Source organism: Mustela erminea, chromosome 10 (genome assembly GCF_009829155.1).
Source record: "Mustela erminea isolate mMusErm1 chromosome 10, mMusErm1.Pri, whole genome shotgun sequence".
Taxonomy (NCBI): Eukaryota; Metazoa; Chordata; class Mammalia; order Carnivora; family Mustelidae; genus Mustela; species Mustela erminea.
Window position 1 is genome coordinate 34,869,141 of NC_045623.1, and position 13,334 is coordinate 34,882,474.

The following is a 13,334-nucleotide window of genomic DNA, read 5'->3' on the forward strand; positions in this document are numbered from 1 at the left end:
GTGAGCAGGGCACCCATCCCATCCGGGAGGCAGAGAAGAGCCCCCAGGGAGCGATACAAAAAACGGAAGGAGGGTGGGGAAAGAAAGTAATTAGCAAAGGAAAGTAATGAATTCCAGGCCAGGTGGCTTTCCATTGGTGGGGTGGGGGGGTAGATGACGAGGGATCTTATCATGCAGATTACCTCATCTTTCTTTGGGGGATGTGAGGGGCCCATGTGATGGACTTTTTGGCACTAATTGAAAAATTCCTGGCTGACTGGTTAAGAGAACATTTCTGGTGGAGGTTGAAAGTGTCATTAGATTAGGTATTAAGCCCCAATTTGGGAATTTGATCTAAGTGGCATCATTTTGGGCTTGTGGTTTTGTTTTTAACAATTCTCTCAATTCTCCAGGTAACTGAGAGATGTGATCAAAATTTAAGTCACTAGCACCACTCTCAGCTACCACTCTGAAATTCACAGTTTTCGTTGTTTCTTTGTCTGGTGCCTATAGGTCCTGATATTCCTGTTCAACTTCTTGATATTCACAGGTCACAGTTTCCAGTTTACACTTGTTAAGTTGGTTATTTTCCTCATTTCTTAGATGGTCCACTCATTTGTTTGATGGTTAATGGGTACACACATGCATGTAAAGCTTTTGAGAGAATACAGTGCGTCAGGAATATTATTACGATTGCTGTACGGAGGAGAATTCCCAGTGTTTGGAGTGTACTTTGCAGCCACGGCCCCAAGACCCAAACCAGTCAAAATCAAATAAGTCAAAGCCCCCATGGAAGTGATGAAGTTCTAGAACCTAGGTGAGGTTCGGTGAGCTGAGGTCTGGAGCCGATGACCAAGAAAGAATTCTTGAGACATCTTTGGTGCAAAATGGTGGTTTATTAAAGCACGGGGACAGGACCCGTGGGCAGGAAGAGCTGCGGCTGCCCCGGGTTGTGAGGAGTGGCTGGTGATATACACAGGAGTTGGGTAGGTGAGGACAAAGGGGTGTTCAGAAGGGCTATTGGGGCAAAGAATACTATCAGGATATTGAAGGCCTGGTTACTATCAAGTCAAGGTCACTTTCCCTCTAATGAGGCATTAACATAAAGACAATTGGGAGTCTCCTGGTGGAATGTTACATTCCTGCTATCAAGCATCCTTGTTAATGAGATTTAGGTTTAGAAGAAACTTAACTTTATTTACTTTTCCTTCTACCTCCACCTCCTTCGGTTTTTTATGGAGGGGAGGGTGACATTAGGGCTTGAGGAACTGAGTTCTGAGTCTTTGGAAATTGGGCTATTGATAAGGTAACTTCTTTGTTGTAAATCTCAAGGACATTTGCAAACCAAGGGAGACTCCTGCCTTGCAGGACTGTGATCTCTGCAAGTTAACTATCGTTTTATGGCAGTCAGGGGTGCCTGAGGAATGCTACACATATGGAGGGGAGCAGGTGAAGAGGGGGTGCAAGGCGCCAGCTTTTGCTTTGTCCTCAGCCAGCCTCCTGCTCCCTCATCAGGAGTCATTTTTTTTTCCTGTGATCTCATGTAATTTAGCTTCAGTTTCCCAGAATGCTAATCTTGGCACAGCAGGTAGTGTTGGCCACACCACAGACACCTCCTTGTTCAGCTATAAGATCATCAAGAGCTGTTCTAGTATCAAGGACAACTTTGCCAGAGAGGCTCAAGGTCTTTGTTGGGTGTCTAGGCCATTAGCAACAGATTCTACGTTTTCTTCAAGAGTGAGGGAGAGGTTTCTGATCACATCTTGTTTTCATTAACTCCTAACCAGGAAAGCATGGCCCTGCCAAAAAGAAGCAAATCCTGAATCATGAATGCCTCCTGGTAGGTCTTTTTTATCTCGATGGTATAAGTTCAAGGGAATCTACTAATGAGATGTCTTAGTTTGTTTGTAAAAAGTTAGCTGTACAATTAACTTAAGAGTCATTGCCCAGTTGTGCACCAACTAGGCATTCATAGGCCAACGGAGAATGTTAACTGCCTCAAAGACACACAACCATTCCCTTTAGGTGGTGCTATTAATGAATTCATTCTCAGGGATTATTGCATTCACCCTTTCCAGCCTGGGGTCAGTTAGAAAATCTCCTAGCCTGAGAGAGTTGTTCATTCTAAATACCTAGCAGAAGAAAATCAGAAGAAAATCCACCAGAAGAAAATCTCCTAGCCTGAGAGAGTTGTTCATTCTAAATACCCTGCAAAGATGGGTATTGCTGGTGAGATGCCTTAGAGCAGGGAGCAGAAGCTAGATGATCACAAGAACATGGGGGTGCAAATGTACCAAGGTTTACATAAGTAGTTGTGTTTCCTTGGGTCCATACACTCATAGTTGAAGAAAGATAAAAGCAAGGGACAGGTTGTTCTGGCTGTAAACGTTGAAATTAGTGGGAGTCTTCTGGGGGAGTCAGTTGTAGTTTGCAGTGACATTAGGAAAAGAAGAGAAATTAGTTACAGAGAGGACGAGGGGGTCTCTAGCATCATGGACAGATTGGAATCTTTGATGACCAGCCAGCAGTCTGAAAGATGACACCTCCCCACTCCTCAATGGCCTGGGAAATACACATGAGAGTGTATCTTTCCAGGCTGTCACCAGAGGAAAGAAAAAGGAGAAAAAAAGATTTCATGTTAAAAGTATGAAGTCTTGATCTGGCACCTTGGGCAGAAGCTGCTCACCTTGATGTGAACAGCTTGTCTTCCCTTGTCTATTCAATTTAGAGATCTCCAGCATCTATACAGGACCAGAGGTCAGTTGGGGCCATCTTTAGCTGTGATAGGCAAGGCTCAGTGCCCTCTAGTTTTGGCCTCTAGTGTCAGGAACATTTGGTAAGGTCGTTTCCAATGTGGCTTGAGAGCTGCTTTTACCCCCTCTCTGCAACAGGGCTTCCAAAATCACCAGGCTCCAGACTAACCCACAGGCTCCTTTGAACTGGGGTCAGAGAACCCTACTTTAACCTGTTGATGGTAGGCTTTAGCATTAGTCATTAAAGGCTCACAGTAGCTGGTCATACTGGCATGAGGGCAGAAAAGGGATCATACTGGCAGGGGATCAGCAGAAAGTTGCATGCCAGTAGACTTTGGCCTACTGGTAACCATCTCATATGGAGTGAGTGTATATTTTCCAAGGACGATATTGTCAATTAGCAACGGAGCTAGCAGCAGCGCCTTAGGCCAAGGGAGTCCAGTAGAGTCTAAGCTTAGAGATTTTAGGTTGGAAAATTCCATTAGTTCTTTCAACTTTGCCAGTAATTTAGGGTATTAGGGACAATGATAATTCCAGGATGTTGATAAGGCCTTTATTGAAGCTTGAATGATTTTCCCAGTGAAGTGGGTATCTTGATCACTAGAAATTGTAGAATGTTTACCCCAAGTGGAAAGCATGTTTGCTAACAGTTTCTTTGCCGTGATGAGGGCATTAGTCTCACAGCAGGGAAAAACTTTAGCCAGCTAGAAAATGTAAAAACAATAACAGGAACATACTGATAATCCCAGAATTGTGGCAAATGAATGAAGTCCAGCTGCAGGTATTCCAAAGGTCCACAGGGAGGAGGTTTGAGGCATCTGGGAACAAAAATGGGTTTTCCAGAACTATGGACCTGATAGGTTAGATACTGACAATAAACTGGTTTTTGTTTTTTGTTTTTGTTTTGCAGTGTTGTAGAAATCTCCCCACCAATGTTTATTTATAAATTGAATTATTTTGAACACATCATGGTGGGTGAAGCAATGTAAAAATCAAAAAATAGAATTTGCCAAGGGGCTGGGAAGAATGAAGGGCCCATCTTGGGTTTCCCATATCCCTGACGGTTGAAATTATAGCCATTATTTGCCCATCCTAATTTTTCTGATTCAGGAGCAGACTGTTGCCATGTCGCAAGGACATTAGGATGGCAAATCTGGCAACAAGAGGTCATTCTTTTGTAGAAGCGGAATAGACTTTACCCACATGTTCCACAACCTTTACAGATTGTCTTGCTGTTGTCTCTGCATGAAAGTCCACTGGGGCATTTCCCTTATAGTCAGGCTTAGTCCTTTTAGTGTGTGTCTGTATTTGAGGACGGCAACTTCAGAAGGTAAAAGAGCAGTTGTGGTCATGTACTTGTCCATTTTTGATCGGGGTCCCAGTGGACATGAGAAAACCCCTTTGTTTCCATAACATTCCGAATTCATGGACAACCCAACAATGTATTGACTAGTGTATAAATATTATAGTTTGTCCTCTTGATAGCTGGCACAGTCTGGTGAGGGTGTGGAGTTCTTGTTGGGCCAGTTTACCTTGTGGGAGATTTCCCTCTCCAGGTAGTTTATATTGGGTGGTAATAGCATAACCAGCCTGGAAATTCCCTTTTTCATTTTTACAATATGGCTCATCCACAAACAAAATTAGATCAGAATTAGTCAAAGGGGTGTGCCTTGGATCAGGATGTGGCGTCATGAAGTAGGATGCCAGTACCTCCCGGTCGTGGGGCTCACCTTCATTAGGCAGGAGCAATAATGTGCCAGGATTAAGAATATTAACAATGTTTAAGATGAAGATTGGTGGCAAAGGCAGAAGAGCATCCTAAGACAGTCTGCTTACAGAGAAAGTTTGGGTTAATCCAGAGAAATAAAAAGGGATCTCTGTGAACCTTGGACTCGGAATACAACTGTCCAGATATATTGATTTTCTAAGTAAGGGCAAGTAGGTCTTGGCTGTCAGGATCTTCAGGGGTGCTAAAGCGGCTGAACAGAGGTTTGCCACGTGAGCCATTTTGAGTCAGGTGGAACTTGTGACAAAAGGATGTTTCGGAAAGGTGGAATAACTGTCTTGTTGATAGATTTGGACAAATTGCTGTCCCTTTCCAATAGGTTTCCAGACTAGCCAGACCCTTGAGTATTAAAGGGGCTGGTACAGAATTAACTGACTCCTGGCTGATTAGGTCTTCTCTTATTGGTTCAAGGCCCTGTGTGGATATTTGAGACAATTTAGGAAGAAGTTTAATTACATCTATAGGAATTTTTATAGGTACTGGTTTTTTTAATCCTCCCAACTAGATACTAGTAATACTACAAACAGCCCATCAAATTTCAGGCACCTCGATTAAATTAAGGATTTTTTGTTAGAATTTTTCTGTTTCAAGGATAGATGGTAAAGAACAGGAAAGATCATCACGACTGTCAATGGAAACTTTTTACATAAAAGGTAACTCTGAGGAAAGGACTGTACTGGGGGCTGGGCTACAATTTGTCTATCACTTGCTTGTTTTCACAACATTGTATTTTTGTTGCTTCTGTAATTTTAGATAAATAATACTTTAAATTGCTTATTTATTTTTATTTTATGCTATTTTTAATTGGCTAAGTATCTTTTTATTAATTTTTTAATTTTTTTATAAACATATAATGTATTTTTATCCCCAGGGATACAGGTCTGTGAATCGCCAGGTTTACACATTTCACAGCACTCAACCATAGCACATACCCTCCCAATGTCCATAACCCCACACATGAACAGACATTTCTGCAAAAAAGACATCCAGATGGCCAACAGAAACATGATAAATAATACTTTAAAGGTTAAGAAAAGAATTACTGCTATAAAGCAAGAAAAGAAAGAAGAGGAACTCAGGATAAAAATCACTATCTGTCCCCTGTTTAACACCTAGATCTCAAACGCTTAGAAACTGGGATATAAAGTCTTTATTATCCCTTGGCAGCAGAAAGCCGAAGAAAAGAATTAGTGATTGATGAGAGAAAGGTGGAAGGGAAGAAGCAAAGAAGGAAGAAAGGAGTCCTTGCTGATGAGATGTCTCACGGAACACCCTCTTCTACCTCACCATGTTATCCTTGGTTAGACTAACCTTATTTTAGGGTTAATCATCCAGACTACAGTTTGTAGCCCACGGGTTTTCTGCTTTGTTTTCATTAATAATATGTTGTCTGCTTCTCCTCCAAATAGCCTTCCTAAATAGGACTTCTCAAGGAAAATATTCTATATGACGCTATAGTGGACGCATGTTACACATTTGTCAAAACCTATAGAATTTACAACACATAGAAGGAACCCTAAGATAAACTGGAGTCTGGGTGATAATGTGTCAATATTGGTTCATCAGCTATAACAAATGCACCACTCTGATGCGGGATGTTATTGGTGGGGAGAGTACGTGGGGGTATATGGGAACCCTGTACTTTCTACTCAATTTGGTGTGAGCCTAAAACTACTCTAAAAGATAGGTCTGGGGTGCCTGCGTGACTCAGTTGGTTATGTGTCAGACTCTTTTTTTTTTTTTTTTTTAAGATTTTATTTATTTGTTTGATAGAATGAGAGAGCAAGAGTGAGCACAAGCAGGGGGAGGGGGAGGGAGGGGTGGGGGATGGGGGAGGGAGATGTGGACTTCTGGCAGAGCAGGAAGTCTAACTCGGGACTTAGTCCCAAGACCCTAGGATCATGACCTGAGCTGAAGGCAGCAGCTTAACCGACTGAGCCACCCAGGTGCCCCAGTATCCGACTTTTGATTTCAGCTCAGGTCTTGATCTCAGGGTCGTGAGTTTAGGCCCCACACTGTGCTCCATACTGGGCATAGAGCCTACTAAAAAAAAAAAAAAAAAATAGGTAAATTTTTTTAAAGCATCTTCTAAAATTTACATGTCTATCAGAAAAACACAAAACGTTCATTTTATAGCAGCTGAAACAAAAACTCTCTTTTCCTTCGGTCTGTCCTTCCTAAAGAAATCACAGCTCTCTTTTTTGATGTGAAAATATTATCTCTTGTACAGTTAGTACCTACCCAATTCTCCTTACCATATTTGGTGTTAAGTCACTCATCCTCTTTGTATTTAAGGTAATCTTTTCCACTTCCTAAGTGGACACTTGGTGTTAAGTGTATGGTATGTTTTCCACTACGGATTTACTGTGCTTAAGCATCATAGCAATTGCATGGGGCGCAGGTTCATTTTCTTTATTAACAAATGAGGAAATTGAGTTTCAGAGAAGTCACGTAACCCCCTACTTCACACAGCTTGTAGTTTTGATGTTTAATTTCAAAGTAAGATCTACTTGGCTTGAAACTCTTTTGTATTAAATGAGCTTGGAAATTTTAATTGGAATATAGGCATATATTGCAGGACACAGTTTGGCAGGGCCCCAGATCTAGTTTATGTATCTTCCTGGTACAAATACACAGTAGGAACCCAAGACCTCTTGCCCAATCTCAAATCCATATTTCCGAGAGTTGTCCTGATTAATTTAACTTGGCTCTGTCCATCCCAACCTAATTAACTTTTGAGGGTTGGGGCATGGGTTTATATAGTCCAGACAGGCAAAAAGATTCACCTCTGTGAGTGTAGGTGGGGTCAGTAAACACACAGGATCTTCGCCCAAGCCTGATTTTCAAAGAGAATAAATCAGGCTTTTTTTTTTCCTTTACCCAAGTCCCATTTTTTGGCATTCCAACCATATGTTTATTCTGTCAGCTCCCAGGTTTGAAGACTCTTGCTTCCAATAAACTTGTTTCTCTACAGGTATTGTTAAAAGATAATTTTCAGAAAAGGGCAAAATCCTGACTTACACAGATGTAAAAATGAATGTGTATTAAGGATTTTTATTTTATTCATATGAGAGAATAAAACAAGTTACAACCAGTTCAAAGGAAAGTCAGTCCCTGGATGGAGGGAAGTCAATCAAAATTCTAGAACCAGAGTTTGCATGTCTGTCAGTTACCCTCAGTCTGCAAAGGTCCAAAATATGTTAAAGACCAAATTTAGCTCTGCTAGAATTAGCCCTGTGAGGGTGTGCTGTAACCACTCCATATTCTCCCCTAAAGAACTCATTTTCTCTGCAATGTATTGTCTCTCAGAAGGGATTGAGATTCCTTCCCTTTCCCTCACTTGTTTAGTCGACAAATACCAAATAGCTACAGGATATTAGACACAAGTAAGTATAACATGAAACAACTATATATGTTGCTTAAAAGCTGGACTTTTATATAATTAGATTTTCCCCATGTATATCTTAAGTCATTGATCCCTGCTCTATGTTTCCGCTTAGGAGTTTTACTTTCGGTTCTTCTACCATTGCAGGAACATTCTGTGCCATCTAGTGGTGAAAGACCCATTTGTCTGGGGTGTTTTTGGACTGTATGTACAATCATAACTTGGAAGACATCAAAATCTATGAGATAGCTCTATTAATGCCTGCCTGATTGAGGAGTATTTTGTTCAAAGGGAGAAAGAAGATAAGATTTTAGAATGCTCTGGAACCTTTTTTTTCTCTCTTTTTCTTTTTTAGTAGATCTCTGGTTTTTAGAGCACTATAGGTAGGTTCAGAGCAAAACTGAGCAGGAACTAGAGAATTCCTATATATCCCCTGCCCTCTCACATGCATAGCCTGCCTTTTTATTATACCCGCCACCACCGTTATGCATTTATTCCAATCGATGAACCTACATTGAAACTACGATGAAACTACATTGTCCACAGTTTATATTAGGGTTCACTTTTAGTGTTGCACATTCTATGGATTTTGACAATGTGTAATGACACAAATGCACCTTTACAGTATCCTGCAGAATATTTTCATTGTCCTAAAAATCCTGTCTTTACTGCCAGTTTATCCCTCCTTCCCCCTCCCAAGCCCTGGAAACCATTGATCTTTTTACTGTCTTCATGATTTTGCCTGTAAGATTTCCGCATGCATTGTCTCTTTGCTGAATAGCTCATTTCTTTTTAGCACTGAATAATATTCTATTGTCGGGTTGTATCACTTTATCCATTCACCTAATGAAGGATGTCTTTGTTGCTTCCAAGTTCTGGCACTTATAAATAAAGCTGCATAAACATGCACACACAGGATTTTTTATGAACATAATTTTTCACCACTTTTGTGTAAATACCAAGGAAAGTGATTGAGAGATTATATAGTAAGAGTATCTTTAGTTTTATAAGAAACTACTCTGGCAGCTTTTTAAAATCAGCTTTATCAAGATGCAATAAATAGCAACCATTTTAGAGTGTAAAACTCACTGACTACTAAAAGATGTATGTATTATGAAGCCATTGCTGAAATCAACATTCAGAACATGCTCGTCACCCTGAAAGATCCCTCATGCTCCTTCGCAGTCGATCCCTGTCTCTGTTGATTTGTTCTGGCTCCGTGGATTAGTTTGCTGTTTTTAAAAAAAAGTTATTATTTTAGGGATGTCTGGTGGCTCAATTGATTAAACCTCTGACTCTTGATTTTGGCTCTGGGTTATGAAATCAAGTCCTGCATCTGGCTCTACACTGAGCGTGGAGTTTAAGACTCTCTCTTCTCCCTCTGCCTTTCCCACCCCCATTCACACACATTCTCTCTAAATAAATAAATAAATGTGTAAAAAAATTTTTAAATTATTTATATTAATTGTATTATATATATGTACTATTTTATCATTTCCTCATATGCTTAATGATTTTTAAATTTATGCATGCTGTAATATATCAGTAGTTCATTATTTATTTCTAAATAGTATGCCATTATATAGCATATATAAACAAATGATGTACCGTTATTTGTTTACCCCTTTACCTGTTAATGGACTTACAGATTTTTTCCAGTGTTTTGCTAGTGTGAATAAAACTACTATGAACATTTGTGTATAAGCAGTTGTGTAACCATACGTTTTCATTTTTCTTAGGTAAATACCTAACAGTGGAATGGTTAGGTTGTATGCTACAATTATGTTTACTTTTTAAGCTAAGCAGCTTTTCTTTTCTTTTCTTTTCTTTTTTTTTAATAGATTTTTTGTTGTTGTTGTTTATTTGACAGATAGAGATTACAAGTAGACAGAGAGGCAGGCAGAGAGAGAGAGAGGGAAGCAGGCTCCCTGCTGAGCAGAGAGCCCGATGCGGGACTCGATCCCAGGACCCTGGGATCATGACCTGAGCCGAAGGCAGCGGCTTAACCCACTGAGCCACCCAGGCGCCCCGCTAAGCAGCTTTTCAAAGTGGTTGTACTATTTTACTTTCCCACTAGAGTTGTGTGAGTTCCAGCTACTACACATCCTTACCAACACTTAGTATCCATAATTTTAGCCATTCAGATGGGTATCTAGTAGTACCTCATTGTGGTTTTACTTTGCATTTCCCTAATGATTAATGACATTGGGGATCTTTTACGTGCTTTTGGCCATTCATATATCTTCTACAAAGTGGCTGTCAAATCCTGTTTGCCTTCCCATTGAGTTGTAGAAGTTCCTTAACGTATTCCAAATAGTTGTCTTTGTAAGATAACGTGTTGTAATACTTTTTCCCATTCTGTGGCTCACCTGGCAACTATTTAAGATTTGTGAACCTATTGAATGTAGGGGAGGAATAATATAACTCTGTCATCCAGCCTCCTAGGTTTTCTGACTAAGGCCCTGCAAATTAGATTTATAAAAGACAGATTGATAAGAGTAAAACGGACAGAGTTAATTTTCATATGCATTGTACGTACACATGGGAGAGCTCAGTAATGAATAACTAACTCAAAGGGATTGTTAGAACTTGGGCTTGGATAGCATCATAAGAAAGAACAGTAAATTTATAGAGAAGTGACAAGAAAAGGAAAAGAGGTTTAAGAATAGAAAATAAGGGAAGTTTAATGAGGGTTCCTACATAGACTCCTCTGGTGCTATTTCAGCAGGTTAAGAGTCTAGAATTGTGTCTGGTGATGTCTTGCCTATCCTGGTAGAGAGGGGAGGGCAGAGAGTTTGTTTAAGTCAAGTGACAGTAATAATAAATGTCTTGGGAGTGTTCACCATGTGCGTCTGCAGTATGTGCTTCACATGCTGTCTCATTTAATCCTTCTAGCTGTCCTATTTTGTAAATACTATTTTTATATGCAATTTATGGCTAAGGAAGTGTGGGTTTGGAAGGGTTTAGTAATTTTCTTTAATCACATTCCTAATGTCTTTAATCACCATGCTCTGTGTTGTCAGATAGATTGTGTTTAATAGTTTCCTATGGCTGCTTGCTGTAACAAATTACCACAGACCTGATGGCTTAATAATACAGAAATTTATTCTCAGTTGTGGAGATGAGAATTTAAGATCAGTATCACCGGGCCAAAATGAAGGTATCACTGGGCCACACTCCCTCCAGAGGCTCTCGGGAGTAATTTTTTCCTTCATCCAGCTTCTGGTGGCTGCTGGTACTCCTTGGCTTTCGGTCATGTTAGCCAGCATCTTCGGATGGCCCTCTGCTCCATCTTCACACGGCCTTTTCGTCTGTACATGTATGAACTCCTAACGTTTCCTTTTAAAGATGTGTGATTATATTTAGGGGCCACCTGAAAAGTCCAAAATAATCAAGACCAACTCGAGACCCTTAATTTAATCACATCTGCGAGGATAGAACTATATGTACTGCCATATAAGGCAATAGTCACAAGTCCCAAGGGTCAGCATGCAAACATCTTTTGGGAGGTCATTTCTGAGCCTTCCCCTGTGGGGATTATGGAGAAGATCTTATAGACAGGGGGAAAGAATTTGAATTAAAGCATGGGAAACAGGGGTACCTGGATAGCTCAGCTGGTTAACTGTCTGACTTTTGATTTCAGCTCAGGTCATGATCTCAGGGTCATGGAATTGAGCCCTGTGTTGGGCTCTGCACACTAAGGATGGAGCCGCCTTAAGATTCTCTCTCTTTGGGATGCCTGGATAGCTCAGTTGGCTAAGCGTCAGACTCTTGATTTTGTCTCAGGGCGTGATCTCACGGTCATGAGATGGAGCTCTTTGTTGGACTCTGTGCTCAGCACGGAGTCTGCTTGAGATTCTCTCCCTCTCCAGACCTGTCCGTCCCCCAGTTCTCTCTCTCGCATGTGCACTCTCCCTCCTCCCTCTCTCTGGGGGGAAAAAAAAAGGCAAGGGAAACAAACACCACAAATGCAATTAGAGAATGGCAAGTGCCTCTGAGCTGTTGAATCACTGTCTGTGAGGGGATGGCATGGTGGGAGAGAAGGCTGGAAATAGACGAAGGGCCGTGGATGCCAGGTTTGAATTTGAACCACATTCCGTAGTTTGTGGAGAGTCGGGGGAGAGTTTAGAGTGAAATGGTAGGCCATGATGTGCTTTAATTGCATAGCTCTGTGGCACTGGGTGATAGGCTACAGGGAAGATACCCTTGAAGTACTTAAAAATGAGGATAGTTAGGAAGAGGTGGGATTTCGTTCATGTGTTCAGAAAATACTTGTAAATACAACCTGCCAAAGACCATTTTAGATCCCAGAGATACAGCACTGAACAAGGTAAGTCCTTGTTTTCTGAGGTTTTCATTTTAGTGAGCAAGATGGATAATTAAGAAATAATAATTTCAGGGGTACTGGGTGGCTCAGATTGTTAAGCGGATACCTTCGGCTCAGGTCATCACCTCCACATCCTGGGATCGAGCCCCATGTTATCAGGCTCCGGTTCAGCAGGGAGTCTGCTTGCTTCACCCTCTGCCTCTCCTCGCTGTGCATGCGCTTTCTCTGTCTCTCTCCTTCTCTCAAATGAGTAAATAAGACCTTAAAAAAAAAAATAAAATCTTTAAAAAAGAAAGAATAATTTCAAATAATGGTGAATGTCATAAGAAAGTTAAATAGAGAAACATGCTAAAATTCTTGCTGGGGCTAGTAGGAGAGAGGCGATGAGTAATATTAAGGCATATAGTTTTAGAAGCCCTTTCTGAAGAGGGTATATTCAATTAATATTTGAGTGTGTACCTGTGTGTGTGTGTGTGTGTGTGTGTGTGTAAATATTTATTTATATAGTAGGGGAAACTCATTTGCATCTCTTCCAAGGCACCATGAGGCCCAACTGCATATACACACACATAAACACACACATACACACACAGCTTCCTGGCTACACACCAGTTTCCAAGTGGAGGAGGCAGCTCTCGCTGTTCCAGCATTCACCCAAGGAAACAGAGGCGAGGCAAGGTGGAGTGGGGAATCTGGGCCTAAGAGAAGGGCATTCCAGGCAGACCACACAGCAATTGCAAAGGCTTTTTTTTTTTTTTAAAGATTTTATTTATTTATTTGGCAGAGAGATCACGAGTAGGCAGGCAGAAGAGGAAGCAGGCTCCCTGCTGAGCAGAGAGCCCACCCAACGTGGGACTCGATCCCAGGACCCGAAAATCATGACCTGAGCCGTAGGCAGAGGCTTTAACCCACTGAACCACCCAGGCACCCCTGCAAAGGCTTTTATATCAGCAACTTTGCTGCACTACCAAAACCCACAAAATCTTACCTTCTCAGGTCATGAACATTTTATACTCACCCGTATTAATATATAGGCTGTAAATCAGTAGTGGCTTGCTCCAGGTGGTAGCTCCACTCTGTCTTTTTATTCCACGACTGAGTAGC

The 13,334-nt window shown here is 41.1% G+C and overlaps 1 protein-coding gene across 2 annotated transcripts in view; it reads left to right on the top strand.

Moving 5' to 3' along the window:
• KYAT3 (kynurenine aminotransferase 3) overlaps positions 1-13,334 on the top strand; it is a 58,049-nt gene that overhangs the window by 6,900 nt on the left and 37,815 nt on the right. Inside the window, exon 1 of one of the 2 annotated variants that reach the window (XM_032361542.1) lies at positions 1,468-1,819. The exons of the other annotated variant lie outside the window; for it this stretch is intronic. The gene's annotated coding sequence lies outside the window, so the exon portion shown is untranslated. Of the gene's footprint in view, positions 1-1,467; positions 1,820-13,334 lie in introns of those variants that run through there. 2 annotated transcript variants of the gene reach the window in all.